Source organism: Dreissena polymorpha, chromosome 3, assembly GCF_020536995.1.
Source record: "Dreissena polymorpha isolate Duluth1 chromosome 3, UMN_Dpol_1.0, whole genome shotgun sequence".
Taxonomy (NCBI): Eukaryota; Metazoa; Mollusca; class Bivalvia; order Myida; family Dreissenidae; genus Dreissena; species Dreissena polymorpha.
The window spans coordinates 24,097,988-24,115,515 of NC_068357.1; positions in this window are offsets into that span (position 1 = coordinate 24,097,988).

A 17,528-nucleotide genomic window follows, 5' to 3' on the forward strand; every position below is an offset into this window, starting at 1 on the left:
TACCGATGGAGCCTTCAACATTTACCAAATCAGAGAGGCCTGATAAATATTGTTCTATATCAGGATAACCTTGGAAAAATTATGTCAACTTGGTTTGATTTTAAAATGACAGATTATAATTGTATATTTGATACGGATTGAAAATGAAGACTTATTGCTAAATGCAATTACTTTTAATGACGCAGATGAGAAGATAATATACAAACATTAAAAGTAAATTAATAATGCATCTTGTTGTTTTGATTTAAAGCATTTTAAAATATACAGTCGTGTTTTTTTGGTGGGTATGTGAATCGACGGTTTACAGAAATAGTGTGAACTTTTTTATATACCTAACATATATAATGTATTCAGGTCATGAACTGAATATAAAAAGGAGACTACAATCAATATTGATAGAAAATACATATTCTGTTATCACTGTCATAAGTATAATTGTTTATGCAAATGAAAATAAAGCCCATTTCATTATTTAGTTTCCGTTATAAAACGGATTCTTCAAAGAAGAGTGGAAGTTATCAGCTAATGCACTGGTTACAATCATCAATATAATATCGGGTGTGAATGAACTAGTGTGTATGTTCTATTTAAGTTTTTTGCATTTTGCGTAATAACTGAATAAAAGTTAATGTTATTGGCGCATTTAAATCATCTGAAGCAGATATTCATGATTTAAATACCTTTAAGATTATCACTGTTGTTCGTTTTAAAATATGATATTTTTATTTAAAAGATCCATAAACACTCAAAATCAAAATGAACGAATACTTGGTTTTCAAAATAAAGTTTACCCATAAAACAGTGTTCCTTATTGCAATAGCCAAAATGTCAACGCTAGATGTGGTCTGGTTTTACGATTGATTTAACGAAACATAAAATGCTCGTTTTTATGATTTTGTGGGACAAGATTTGAATTTCGCGTGACGATATCCGAACATTAACATATATAAATTTATATAAAAAATATACATATTTAATACGTCAATCTATAATTAAATGTGTATTCTTGGACATAACAACAAAAACTGCATTAAAATCGGTAATGTTTGCCAAAATACTGGCGAGTCTTAGCCCCATGTAGTAATCAGTATCAATTTTCTCATAATATCGGCCCTTCTGATTGGTTACTAAGGTTTGTTACTATACGCGTGTTCTTTTTCTATAAATAGTTTATTAATGGAAAAACGAAACTCTTTTTAATGTTTCTTTTTTTTTCTCAAATAAGCGGCTTATGCAACATGTGATAAACCATCTAATCAACCAAAAACAAACTAACACAATTATGTGTAATCACAACATCGGCCTGGAATAAACATTTGAAATGAAACTGGAAATCATGAGAAAGATCGTCGTAATAGTCATTAATAAACAGCAAATAAATTATAAAATTCAAAAATGGAAAAACATTCACTGTCCAGCACTTCTTGAGGGGTTTTCGTCAAAAGCACGATACAATGAGGAAGGGCCGATACCATGAAAATAAGGGGGATAGGTTAGCGCGCTATTATAATAGGTAACGGGGCACGTTCAAAATCAGGGAAAACTCCATATTTTCCTTGACGCAATTTCATTCAGTCATTTATTTCCCCACATGCACTATTTTTTGCACGCTCCCTTTTCTTTTTGTTTTCTAACTGAATCGCTAAGAGCAGGACGCCCTTGCTTGAGCTCCGCTAATTAATAAAATAATGAGTTTTCATGAGAACTACTTTATTCTTCCGACGCTGCCCGAAGCCAATCGCGCATTCATTCGTAAATGTTCTTAAACCGTCGCGGGAAATTCAAATGAAATATAATGCCTAACAAATAATTGAAACGAGCATTTTCTATCTCATAAAATCAATGTTACAAGACCATTGATACACTTCGGAAATATCCACATAATGCAGCCTCATGCGCGGATGGACCTCATAATCTTCGAAATACAAACACTTATTTGAAACAACTTAACGTACTTGAAAAAGTGTGCGAGATTAAAGATCGACGTACACTGCCAATCTTTGTAATTTGGCATTTTACAATATTATGGCGGCTTCCTCTTGAATTGAATAACGATCATCTCAGTGCGAAAACTGTATGATACTTTGACGCTAATAAGTTGTTTAATAAAGACGGTATGTAGCGGATATTCGTTTCGTTTTGTTTTTTATCGTGCTTTAGAATGTTAAGGTTCGGGTGTTCTGATATCAGTTATAAAGTTGTTTTATTGAAGTTTGTTCTCTTTTATTGTTATTTAATTGGATTCAATTTTGATGCTGTTTTGTTAATTTTATGTGCTCTCACTTGTTTAATAAATAATAATGGACCACGTGTAAGGTTTAGAGATGCTTTAAACCGGTTTATATCCCGGTGCTTTTGCATTGCCGTTCCAAGGTGGTAACCCCAGTTTTGTTCGTGTTTGTGTGCTTTGTACGTGCCTGTATTGTTAAGTGAATTAGTTTTGTGTCTAACAGTTTGGCGATCGGTTCCTTGCCATTATTAAAGGATAATTGTTTATAAGGGTTTTGTCTCCTGCTTTATCATTCAAAAACGATCATCAAACGCCTAAAGATATGTATGTTCCTTTATATTATATAATTATATACGAACTGTACAAGAGCTTAACAGATTACTGCTTGTGTATTTTTAAAAACTATCCATTTGGATTAATACAATGCGAAACTATGTTACTCGCAATGTAAACACACTTTGTCATATGCATTAAAGGGATCTTTTCACGCTTTGGTAAATTGACAAAATTTAAAAAAGTTGTTTCAGATTCGCACATTTTCGTTTTAGTTATGATATTTGTGAGGAAACAGTAATACTGAATATTTACCATGGTCTAATATAGCCATTATATGCATCTTTTGACGATTTTAAAACCTAAAAATTATAAAGCGTTGCAACGCGAAACGATTGAATAATTTGGAGAGTTCTGTTTTTGTCGTTAAATTTTGTGAAACTACGAAGATTGCTTATATAAGGTATAAAATACGTCTAGTATGTATACTCGGCGGAATAGCTCAGTAGGCTAAAGCGTTTTTACTTCAGGACTCTGGCTGGACTCCAGTGGTCACTGGTTCGAAACCTGCTCCGGGCAATGTTCTTTTCCTTTTTTAAATATTATTCTTGATTTTTTACTGGAGCTTTTACGATCCAATGTTTACATTTATCAATATAAAGCATTTAATGAATAAGTTAAAAAATGCCAAAATCTGTGAAAAGGCCCCTTTAATATGTATAAGTTTAAGTTGCGTTTACAATATTTCCTCGTACAATTGAATAGGTGACACAACTTGTTATTATTGATCGAAATCTATTTTCGGCCGTAGATCATATGGTACTGAATAAACTGTATTTGAATGGTATTTGGCTTTGTACATTTAAAGTAGCATTATCTGTGCATTTTTCAGATTAGTCAAGTAGACAGTCCGTACGGGCATCCATTGGACTTGCGGAAAAATGACGCCGCTGTAGCCAAGATAATTTTTGCCGCAGTCAAAGTCAACGTCTAGAGCAAATCAAGCTATATTAATTTAAACAATCTCAAATATTCATCCTTGTATTATCGCTGTCATCAATAGAATCGAACGCTTTGCTATCACAGTTGGAAGAACGCAGGTCAAAACATCGAGTATCGCGGTCCGACTACCAATCTTGCAACAAAACTTGTGTTGTGGTTGGTAATACTGTTATTTATCCGACTATTTAATCCCTACCTCTGATTTAAGTGAGTCAGCTGTCAATTACTGGAATAAGTATGCGCGCATAGAACTGTTAAACCAAGTAAACTTGGGACAACTGTGAGTATGTTACACTGTCAAAAACTTGCAAAAGAATATCCAAATTAGCAAACAGTAACAAACAATGTCCACTATGACTATATGAAGTCTCAATACGATCAAGTTTCTAACAAAAGAGTTATGCTTTGCCTATGCTCATTAATGATTATCAAAGTCTTCTATTATTATATGAAATTTTATGTAATTCCCTTCAATAGTTGATGAGCTATACTCCCCACACTTAAACGGGTCTGTCTGTCGGGCGGAAAGACGGGCGGGTGGACGTACAATGCGATTATTATATGCCTTTCTTCGGAGGACATAAAAAATGCGACTTTTCACAAATTATGAAGAACTTTTCTCAAAAAAGCAAGGTTCATATTTTTCAAAAAAGAGTTTGTCGAAAGAAAGAAATCTCGCATAAGGTATTGTTTATACGTGTATATCAATTATATCGAGACAATTTTATGCGCATTTTAAAGTTGTCATCTGTTTACGTAAAATATAATTTTTGCATTTTACCTAAACAAATATAAATAACTCTACTTGGTACGAAACTTCTCATCAAGCAGAAGCACTGATACGCTTCCGAACTGTTTCTACTTAATTTGGTTTTTCTACATTATCGGAATAACGCACTATTTTTGTGATATTTATCTACTTATCTTCTTTCTGTTTTGTAGATTTTAGTGAAAACAAGCAAATTCGTTGAATTGATATCCCCCGCCAATATGCTTCTGGACACAAAAGTTTTAAATTTGACACTCAAACAAGCATTTTTTCAAGATATAAAGGGCCATAACTCCGTTATTATCCGATGGTGTACAATTCCATTTGGTGCGCATCATCCTCTGATCCATATATAAACTCATACCAAGTTTCAATGAAATCCGCCAAAGCACTTCCAAGATATGGCTCCGGACGGACGGAAAGACGGACGGACGGAAAGACGGACGGACAACGCTAAAACAATATCCCTCCGTCTATGGCGGGGGATAACAAAGGGCATAGTTTTTGCCTTAATATCACTTTCTCTTACGGAAACAATCCAACGCACTTAAGTGATTGAATCTATACATCATTGAAATCTGCGCACTTCACGATTTATGACAGTTATGGACACTGACAAGAACAGTTCTTGAAATAAAGCGCTTCAACATATTTAGGCTGCTAAGCCACATATTAAGAAAACGACAAATGCATATTCATTAGAGAGAATGACATGAACAATAATAATTCACAACAACAAGTTCCAAAGCCCGGAGTTTTCCACTATTATTTGAACTCAATATCTTTCTGGTCTCGAAGGGCACCTTGACGTCCCGATGTTTGATGGCCCGAAATTACACGCTTAAACCCCTATAGTGATCAAACTAGTTCTAAGTTTATATTGTTTGCAGCGAATATACCAACTTATTTCATGTAGTGACGAATTTAAAAAATAAATTGATTTAAGTAAACGTGATGATTTTTAATACTATATAATCTCTCGAATAAATAAACTAAAACAAAAAACGAATCGCTTTGCAGGTGAAGCCTCGATATATTGTACATAAAACGTTGTTAAATATAATTACTTAAACATAAATATCAAGTAATAATACTGTTTGTTTCCTAAAAACATTGACTCCTCTATTACTCCTATATTGTTTATAACAATACAGATGTTATTTGATTAATTGACTTCATTTGATGATAATTGTGTCGTGTTTATATAATGGCGCTTATCATCTGTACAGGTTATTAACTGGTGGCTTATTCAGGTCATGTAAACCGGAAAGTATTGTTTTGAACTTTAAGAGTGATCGGACCTTCAAAGCACGGGAAACAGATGCGTTTTATTTATTTAAAAAAATAAAAATAAAGAACAATTGATACTGGAGAAATAGCTGAGATATTTGTTCTATGCAATACATCGGAGTATTCCTTATCATTTAATGGAATGTTGTAAGATTCGATACGAACAGAGGAATACGCCAATTAAAAACTAACAAAGAACACCATTTCTTAGTCACTGAATTAGGAGTTATGCTTCGTGAACGTTGATAATCTTACGGGCCATCTTGCTCACTTGGTAGAGTGCTGGACTACACGACGGAGTATTGCTGGTTTGATTCCCAGCCCATCTGTATAATATATGTGGAACTTGATCACGAAGTTATTTGCACTTTCATTACCTTTGATTCAAGTGAGGTAGATGTCAATTACTGCAGTAAGTAGTGCGATAAGAATTAATAAACCAACTAAGCGGTGCTAAGAGTTAGTGTATGATATTTTTTAAGTATTTCGGAAAACTGCAAAATTCCATAATAAATGAAAAAACTCTCCATGACCACTATAAAATTAATATATAAAGTATCATTACCATTTATTTATACTTATAGATTATGCTTTGAACAATAAAGTACATGTAAACAAAGCAAAATAGCTCCATACATATCAAAGAAAACGTCAAGCTTTTGTACACCGTACTTCTTGTCAATCGTTTATGTTTATATGAAGTGTCATGTATATCCCTTTGGTACGTTCTCAATTATGATCTGCCCAAGAATTGGGACATTCGGAAATAGAGAATGACGAACTTATGAAAGGAAGGACGGACTATGATATTACTATATGACTCCCATCAAGTACTTTAGAATTCGCGACTTATAATAAACTAACGCGCTTGTTGAAATGCCATAAGTGTTCAATAGCAAGATCTGTTTTTTGTTTCCCGCTAAGAGTTTGTCGAAAAGACAAAATGATCTCGAGAGGTGAAAAATATCAAAACGGCCAGACTTAAAAAAAAACATATCGAACGATATTAATTCCCTATACATATAAACTTGTCATCTTGGTCAGTAATGTTTATTGCATTGTGAACAACCATCTGATCTAGACGAAACAAAAAACCTTGACGTGACACACACCATCACATCAAGCGGAGGCCCTTACACGCTTGTGCACTTGTATCACCTATTGTTAGTTTTGTTCACTGAAATCTCGATGACGGCTTGAAGAACTAGCAGCACTCTTTATAGTTACCAACTAACATGAACATTAACAATATACAATATAATTAGCACGTTACTTGAGTGGTTAACGTGATAATTATCGCGAAATTTAAGTGGATATCGTATGACAATTCCACCATACCAGAGAGCTTTGTTATCAGGTGTCAAATGGTCTGTTGATGCGTCTTGTGTGTAGTGTTGGGCCCTGCGTGCTTGTCACCTTCGCTTTCAGCCTATACCGCTGGCTAGCCCTGTGCGAAAATGAAGCTGAAGTGCGTAAGTCTTCACTGCCAGTACATAGCCTCTCTACAGACAAGTCCTATGTAGTGCCTCCTAGTGGCGACACACGTCAACTGAGTACCTCGCGGCCTCAGGCTGAACTACAGGGACTCGGAGGTGGTCTGCCCCCAGACATGCGGCATGCCAGGCCCACCGGCGTATGGAAATGCCCTGATGCCCATGAACAGACCCCTAGCCAAAGGGTAAAATGGCCCCTGTGTTCCCAGGGATATAAGGTTCCCCGCCTACAGGGTTAAGTAGGAAACCACTGCCTTGTGGTTTGTCGTTGGATCGGCAAAGGCTAAGGGTGAGGTAACCCCGACAGAAAACCTAGGGAGTTGAAATCGGAGACGTTAGGCCATTGGCACTCCCTTAACAAACCATGACGTCATGTACATCGCTATGTCTACACAATCAACCGGTGTTACTCGATGTGGTGCTGAGTCTCTGAGATCCCACCAGGGAGATTCAGTGCCGGGCTCTGAGCCTCGACAGAGTCCACCCACAGCTACTGGGGGTCCCTCCTTCATTCCACAACAAGCCAAGAGAAGAGGAGGAAAGAAAGCTGGCTACAATAAGCCTAGGAGGAGAAAAGACCAACATCATCCTTTCAAGGTGATGCATTGGAACGCAGAAGGAGTCTTTAACAAAAAGACAGAGCTAGAACATATCCTTCATGAACAGGACATAAATGTCTGCTGCATTCAGGAAACTCATCTGCAGCCAGCGAAATCCTTCAAGGTCAGAGGATACCAGAGTTTCCGATGTGACAGAGAAGGCAGAAAGAAAGGAGGCATCCTGACATTAGTCCGGAACAACATCAATGTAGTCCAGACTAAAACGCATATGGATGACTCTGAATTCCAGGTTCTGAGTCTCAGGAAGAACGATTTCAATCTGAAGCTTGTGAATCTCTACTCTCCAAATGACAAAGCTCTTTCCCTAGACAGTATCCCAACAGAAGAATCTAACTTCATTGTTGTTGGCGACTTCAACAGTCATTCACAAAGCTGGGGATATGACCACATGGACCGACGCGGAGAGGAAGTGGAGAACTGGCAAGATGAAAACAAGCTTAATCTTATCAACCAGCCTGAAGATCTGGCAACTTTCTACTCTAGGAGATGGCACACAACGTCGACCCCTGACTTAGCTTTCTGCACTGCAGATATCCAAGGGCATATCAAGAGAGAAGTCTGTGAACAACTAGGAGGAAGCGACCATCGTCCAGTTCACCTCATCATAAACCATTCTACCTCTTCATCCTCAAGCATCCCCAGATGGAACTACAAGAAGGCCGACTGGACCTTATACAAACGTCTGAGTGATGACCTCTGCAGAGATATCAGAGTGGATGGTAGAGATATAAACAAAGTTGTGAAAGACTTCAATGCATGCATACTAAACGCAGCACAGAAGGCGATACCACGTGGGGCCAGAAAAGACTACAAGCCATACTGGAGTAGGGAGTTGGAAGACCTCCAGACTAAGTTGACAGAAGCCAGGGTGGAAGCAGAAAGCAACCCCTCACAAGAAAGCAACCTCTCACTACAGCGAGCCAAGGCCAAATTCCTGCGGCACAAACTTGAAGCCCAGAGAAAGAGCTGGAGAAACAAAACAGCATCACTCAACCTGGAGCGAGATGGCCGTAAGCTGTGGAGGTTAACGAAACAGCTGAATGACGATGAAGTCCAAGCGAGAGGCTCAGTAACTCTGGAAGAGAATGGAGAGCTGCTGACAGGCAAACAAGCGGCAAATGTCTTTGCCAGCAACTACAAAGATGTCAGTGACATTCCTGTCAGTAGAGAGAGACAGAGAGAAGTAAGAAGAGAACAAAGGGACAGGAAAACAGATGATGTGACATCAGACCGCATGAGCCAAAGCCTGACCCTGCACGAACTACAGACAGCAGTCAGGCAGCTGAAATTAATGAAGTCTCCAGGACCAGACAATGTGACCAATGAAATGATCACCCATCTAGGCAGTTCAGCAATGCACAAACTCCTAGACATCTTCAACCACAGCTGGACACAAGGCCAACTTCCCCAAGTCTGGAAAGAGGCCATTATGATACCTATCCACAAGAAGGGCAAGGATCCGAAGCAGGCTGGAAGCTACCGTCCAATAAGCCTCACTAGCTGTGTTGGGAAGACGATGGAGAGAATTGTAAATGCACGCCTTAAATGGTACCTGGAGACGAACGACTTACTTGCAAAACAACAAGCTGGATTCAGGCAATTCCGCTCCACCGAGGACCAGACTACCTACCTGGCACAAGAAATTGAAGATGCTTTCCAGGAACAGAAGGTTGTCCTGACAGCATGGATAGACCTTCAAAGGGCCTTCGATAAAGTCTGGACTGACGGACTCCAAGTCAAACTGATGAGGAATGGAGTTGGAGGAAACATGCTGAAGTGGATCAAGTCCTATCTATTCAATAGAAGGGCAAGAGTAAGCTTGAACCAAAGAAGCAGTAAGAAGTTCCTTCTACGGCACGGCGTCCCACAAGGAGGAGTCCTGTCCCCGACGCTCTTCTTACTCTTCATCAACGATCTTGTGTCTGAATTGCCAAGGGGAGTGAAGGCGGCACTTTATGCTGATGATCTTGTGTTATGGTGCAAAGAAGAGCATGCCACCACAGCCACATACAGAATGCAAGAAGCAATAGACAAACTTACCGCATGGGCTGAAGACTGGTGTGTAATGATCAACAAAGAGAAATCATCCACCACACTATTCACATTGTCATCAAAACAGAAAGCAGGGACGGTGAGAATGGGAGACACTCCTATGACTGAAGCAGACGAGACCACGTACCTGGGAGTCACCTTTGACAAGAGGCAAACGTGGAAGCCACACCTCATGAAAGCAGAAGGAAAGGCCCGAAGAAAACTTGCAATGATGCGAAAGCTTGCGGGAACTACATGGGGGGCAAATGAGCACATACTCAAGACAGTCTATCAAGGCACAGTGAGACCCCAACTAGAGTATAGTTCCCCCACATGGTCTTCCACAGCCAAATCCAATCGCCAGGCTCTGGATAAAATCCAGAACCAAGCTCTGCGCATCATGACAGGAGCAACCAAGTCCACACCAATTGCCTTCATGGAAAAGATAACAGGAATACAACCACTTCAAGAAAGAAGAGATGTCAAAATCCTGCTTCAGACAGAGAAGTATAAATGTCTAACGGATCACCCCATGTCAGCCAGAGTTAAAGGGTACACCAAAAATCGGATCAAGCGTAGCAGCTTTGTACACGAAGCTAAGAAGCTGGACAAGGCCTATGCAACGGATCTGACCATCCCCACCACTCCGCTTGGTCATGAAGACATCATAGATCCATTACAAAATGACCTGTCAAATGTTGCAGTAAGATCCAGTGTTCCTCACCTACAGCCAGGTAAACAAGAGGATGAGCATATCAGAAAGAGCCTCACACTTGCCATGATCGATGACGAATACCCAAGAGAGGCATGGACTCATGTCTACACAGACGGTTCTGTCACTAGAGCAGTCATAAATGGAGGTGCTGGCATCGTCATTCTGTACCCATCCGGAAAACGAGAAACACATCATGCAGCAACCGGAACACACTGTAGCAACTACAGAGCAGAGACTTTAGCCCTCATGAAGGCAGTGTCAATGATTGAAGACTCGACCGAAGATGTCAACTCGATAGTCTTCTTTACAGATGCCATGTCTGTATTAGAAGCTCTGACCAACAACAAGGTTCCTCAGCTTGCAAATGCCTTACAAAGAATCAGCACCAACCTAAACGTGACCCTCCAGTGGATCCCAGCACACTGTGGAGTGGCCGGAAATGAAGATGCTGACCAACTGGCAAAACAAGGTGCTCAGTTAGATCAGCCACCTGTGCAAGTAAGCTACAAGGAGAAAGTTACCATCATTAAATCACTTACCCGGCCAAGACAAGAGGCAGATGCATATCATCTCCTAAGCAGGGCAGAGCAAGTGATAATGGTCAGACTCCGATCAGGGCACAACCGACTCAATGCACACATGCATAAAAAATACAGACTGGCCCCGTCACCGACCTGTCCGTGTGGCACAGAAGACCAAACAGCTGAACACATCCTCCAAAGATGTAAACGTCACGACCAGGAGCGAGCTACAAAGTGGCCCCAGGACACAACCCTCCATCAGAAACTTTATGGAGACGTGGATGACCTGAGACGGACCACATCATTTATTGAAGAAACTGGTGTGATCGTGTAGAGCGAACGCCAAGAAGAAGAAGAAGATCAGGTGATTATACACATACAATAGCAATCTGTTGGTATCTGATTCCACACAGCTAACCGTTTAAATTAAAACACGCGTGTCGGTTTATAAATCTTTTAAGTTATTTTAAACTTAAACAATGTAAGTCTTACAATTATTTATGAATCGTCTTTATTTGTGTTGTTTATTAATCATACTCGCCAAGCCTAATGCATGTACGCTATGCAAAACATTCATTGCACTTAAATTAAAAATATGTGTGTTTTAATTTATATAAAATCTTGAATACTATAAAATGGTGGTTGGTCATGCTGTTTTCAATGCATTAAAACAAACAGCGATCTCTTTCACTTTTGTGTTCGATACCATTTGCTCACGATCTAAGATAAAACTCCGTCTACTTACTGATGATCGTGAAGGCGACACAGTACACAACACAGCCTCTTGTGATGTTCGCAGAACAGCTAAATTCGTTGATCAGGGTGTTGTTGACAATTCTGCATAAGATCCATTGCTGTCTTGACAACGGGCCACTTATTCAGTTCCTTTCTCCCGAATGGTTGGTGTTTCTTAAACAGCTGCTTGTGGCTGTCAATACATGTACAACAGTATCCTTTTGAACATTGCTGACAGTAGAATACGGCCTCCTTGTTGGCATGGTCCTCCTCGCATGCATTACAACAATAATCGTATATTTCGTCTGAACCTTTATCCGCCATTTTATCTAATAGTTTATGTAGCTTGAATTTATATAAACGAACGAGAAGTACACACCCCGCTTTCAAAGAAATAGTATCCGGTGTTACCTACGTAAAGCTTGCATTCAGATGATACGTGTTACGTGATTGACACCGTTATGAAAAACCAATCAAATACTCTGGTACCCGATCTTAACTATAAAGTACTAAGCCAAACGTGAAACATCGACACTCTCCGGAATCCTCCGCACGATAGATTTGCACTATGGCTTAGCAGACAATTATTTTCATAAATCAGTCTTTAGTACATTAAACAACATTTAAGAGTACTTGCGGATATGGGAATTCAAATTCAAATTGTTAAACATACAGAGATGATGTCTTAATTATTTGGACATTCGATATATAAAGTGATATAAGATTCTTAATTAAGCAAAGCATAGAACGTTAAAAACTATGCATATGTTCTGACAATGAAATTTATTTAAAGGTAAGAATATATTTCTTAAATAATGTCTCATGAATCTCGTTGGTTTGATATAACTCAGGTTTCCATATTTTAAGTGTTTTTATTTTCATGCACCCACCTAGTGGGCGAATTAAACATTGCACTGGTCTGTCCGTATACACGAACGGTACGTCAAGAAGCTTATGTATTTTACTCCTCTTTAACAAATATGTGGATCTCACTTCGACAATTGAATGACATTACCGTGTATATGATCGAACAGAAATACAATTTGGCTTCCGCTAGTTTTGGCTAAATTATGGCCCTTTTTCTTTTTTCTACTGTAGATTTTATAGTGGATATGTGTATGTATATCTCATTAACGGAATGTGATTTGCACAAGCGTCATAACTCTTGCTTCCGAAATTGTGTCTGGGGCATACAAGGTATTAACCTAAATTTCAAAAAAAAGATAGATGGCACAAGAGGGAAGTGCACTGCACTGGAAACCTAACACCTGCGTTGATAATTGTACATTTATCACCCTTGTGAATGTTCAAGCTGTAATTTTGTCCAGGGCATATCTTAGACATATATCATGAGGTATGAAGATGAAATTGAAGAGGCAAGCAGCTTGCATTGCTCGGAAACCAGTTTTTAAAACTGAACGCCTAAGCAGGGGTGTGAATTTAGAACGAACTCACACCTAAACTTAACTATTTATTTGTACACTACAAAGATCCAGCAAATGTCTTAACTATTCATACAAAATTACTGGGAGAGAGAAAATGGGCCGAAAGGAGGAAAAATCACATCCCTGCTTATGCCTTCTGACAAAGCGGCATGAAAGGGTATTTCAGGCACAACAGTGGCATTTCTAGTTTTGTAAAGCTTCCGTTGCTCTGCAGCTTTTACTCAATTTAATCAACAGTTAGCTAGCGTTGAACCACCTAGGGTATGGAATGTTGGAAATGTGGTGGGCGCTCTTCATGAATGCCAAGGTTCTATCAACTCCTGCGGTTCAAACCCGAGTTAAAGAGGGCTGATGTCATGAGAGTGAGAAACTCACCTGAGTACGTGACGCAAAAAATTGAAGCTCAGGTAGTCAACGAAAATGTGCGCTTTCCTACATGCTCTAGAATTTGGTTGATATTTTCTACATGTTATTGAACAGTAAATTAGCTGTTAATTTGGAACTAGGAAGATAGACTTGTCAAACACCGAATTGTCCGATCTAATAATTTCAATAATTTGTATGAATTTACTTAATATTTTTGTCAATCCTGGATAGCGATAACTATGTCCACATCTTTTTTTACATTTAGAAATGTTTAAATATGACTCTGTCAAATGAGACAAATTGAATGGCCAAGTACATTGTCACTGTAAACTCTTGCTCATTCACTACTGAATACTGATAACATATACACAACTCTAATAATTTTACACATTTACGGTAAATAGAATTGAAACAACCATACATATATCACACTATCATCAGTATATTCATATTGTTAAATTCGGTCAAACACTACACACTAGTTACATACAGTATCACAAAAATACAATCAATGGTGTAGAACATAATTATTACATTTTCGAAAAAAGAAATATATTATGACATTTCCCTCTACCTTTGTTTTTATAACTAAGATTTATATGTTTCTAGTTCAAATATTGACATACTATATGTTGGCTAGTGATTTCTTTTGAAGATAATATTCCAGTTTTTTTATCTAAGCACCAGTCCCATTGAAATACGGATAGATACAACAGTCCCGGATCCTCGCGGATCCAGATCCGGGACAATCAGTAAAAAATTCTTTTTTTTGAGCGTCGACGGTCTTCCAAAGATCATTACTACGGTGACATCATGACATCCACACGGACCAACACGGACAAACCCGGCTGCAACACGCAATCAACACGGCACCCACGCAGACTTTCCCGGACAGTCAAGACAGAGCTGCGTACCATAGCGGACTCACACGGCATTTTTTTGTGATATTCATAACACATGTATGTATTAAGATACTTTGCTACACTGTTTGTGCAATGAGCGTGTGACAGTAGAGAGAGAGAGAGAGAGAGAGAGTAGAGAGAGAGAGAGAGAGAGAGAGAGAGAGAGAGAGAGAGAGAGAGAGAGAGAGAGAGAGAGAGAGAGAGAGAGAGAGAGAGAGAGAGATGAAGAGAGAGAGAGAGAGAGAGAGAGAGAGAGAGAGATAGAGGAGAGAGCCGCTAGAGAGAGGAGAGAGAGAGAGAGAGAGAGAAGAGAGAGAATACAACGATGTTTTAATAAGGTTTACCAAAGAAATAAAAGGCAAACTGACAACATAAATAATTTGTCTTATTATTAGATAATAACTTCATATGTCCAGTAAGAATGTCAATATTGTTAGATTATAGAAACATGTACATAAATAAAACCACATCTACATAGCGTAAGTAATTTAATTGACAACATTATTAAACATAAACTCATTGTATGTGTATCACTAGGATGTTGTCACTTGTATGTCCAAAAATCAGCGTGCCAGTGCGAGCACTGTAGTATACAGACTATAATCGGTTACATACAGCCGTGTTCCATTGGCATCCACTGCACATATGTACACTAGAAATAATACAATGAACCAAATATGAAGTAGAACGTAACAAATGAATCTGGTTTGTGTGTTTGCTATATTTACCATTCGAAGATATAATTAACGTTATAAACACGATAATATGTCTTACATTTCGAATATCGGGCTGATCACGACGTTGCATATATCAACAAGATAAGTATTGATGCAAAGCATCAAAGGGCGTCGGGAATTTCGGTGTAAAAGGCACTCAATGAAGTTACATGGAACGATTTTTTTTCTTCTGTAAATATTAATATATTGGCCGATTACTTTAAACAAAATAGAAAAAGATACTGGTATAACCATTATCTATGATTTTGTGTTATAACTCCCAAATAACTATTATCTATGATGTTGTGTTATAACCCCCAAATAACCATTATCTATGATTTTGTGTTGTAACCTCCAAATATTTCATAGTTCATTTTATTTACATTAGTTTCCTCTTTTTACTGGCATCCGTGTGCAGTTTTCATTAATGGAACAGCAGAACAGAACTGTGTAGGTTTTAAAAAAATCTGCTTCATCTTGTAAGCGTCATTTCACATTTTTCTCAACTTCAAGAGGAGATGATTCTGAACTTATTCTTACGTTGCTCATTTACGATAGGGATTGAGTACTCATTGATATGAAAACACTGTAAAAGTTTTAATGTGTTTACGACCCCCCCCCCCCACCCTCTCACACATATATTTCATGGGCATAATAAAAAACTGATTACAATAAAACAGCATATTTATTTAAACTAAAATGTCTACATCAAAACAAAAAGTTAACATAGAACACAAATAAAATAATTTGATTCTACTGGGGCTCGAACCTTGGGCCTCTCACATGTGAAGAGAGCGTGTAACCACTACACTACGGAACCGCTTGAAAAATCACCTTCTAACTAAGATATTAATAAGTGACTGTAGTGTAACGGTTATCAATAAATCAATAAACCGTGTAATCGCTGTCGTCTTTTAAAATTGAAGAAAATACGCGTTAACCAAAACTCGAACAGCAAAAGTCTGCGCTATTGTTAGAAAAACCACAAAATAAATATATTTTGATTATGTTTAGTTTTTATACAAAACCAGAAAGTTTCACCGGTTCGCGTATTTGCTCAGTCCCTGTGATCTTTTATTATTGCCCAGTCCCTGTGATCAGTTATTAATTAAAAGAATTAGCTTTGCATTATTGGCAATAAATGTTGTAGTAAATGTAATAGACACAATTGCAGTCCTTATTTACACTAATTTACACAAAAAATCACCACTATGCAAGATATTCTGACAACAAAAATATTTACATTGATTCGTAAAATAACTTCTCCTCCCATAAGCGAAAAAAAACTCGTATTACATACTAGTCGCCGCACTTCAGTGCGACGCCAATTATATTGATCCGGTTATTACATTGTACGCTTATGAACTTAAATACTTATTAATTTTCATTAAAGGGTTAATCGCGCAAATATTTAAATAGCGTTATCGATCTGAAATTTACATAAGACATAGGCTTCGTGGAGATTGGTTGTTTTTAAATCTATTAAACATTCGAACGAATACTAAAATATATGTTCTAAACTCAAAATAAAGTCATATACTTATATTATATTATATTTTTGTTGATTCAGATTTTTTTTTATTGCTTTCGACCAGTGTGGTCATGTAGAACGGTTGGCTCGATATCTGGCATGAAACCACTTGCAGAACGTGATTGGTGTTCACATTTCTTGCAACGAGTACATAAGATATGCTAACTTCACTAAAGATACGTCGAGAATGAGCATTGTAAAACGCGGTCGAGCTGACGATATACTAAATCTGATATGATCAATATTGTCATTAAAATTGACATTTTGTGGAAGTTATGCAGCCAATCCAATTATATCGTTCAAAAATACAATTCTTAATTGTGACCTTCCCTATCTTCTTGGAATCAGCCAGATATTTGCACGGGGATTGATTTCCGATGTGATCGCAAATGAAGAAATGTTGGATTCAATCAGTCTTGTCAGCAGTGTGGGTCGTGTTTTTTTGCTTATTGAATATAATTTTAGTTCCAAAATGCTGGAGTGCTGAATTCTCATTAAATATTTGATGGATTGCGCTTAAATGTTCACAGCTGAAAAACGTTCACATTAAGGAGATCGTTAATGGAAGAATATTGGCTGCTAGCAATTTTGGAAGAATAATACAATTGTGTCCATTTTTTCAATATCTTTATATGTATATTGCCTAAAATAATGTGGACCAAATATAGCGGTACTTTTCCTTTTTTCATGTAATAAGTACATAAGAAATTTATTGTGTCGCGGGTGCATCGTTGCCTTCAACACGTCTATTGGTTTTATTTAAACAATGAATATAACATATTAAAATTAAGTTAAATATATACACCTGGTTGTATTCAGTCAGTTAAAAGTGTAGGCCTTGTAATCATCAATGTCACTAAGAAGTGCCAACTGAACCCAATCTCATTAT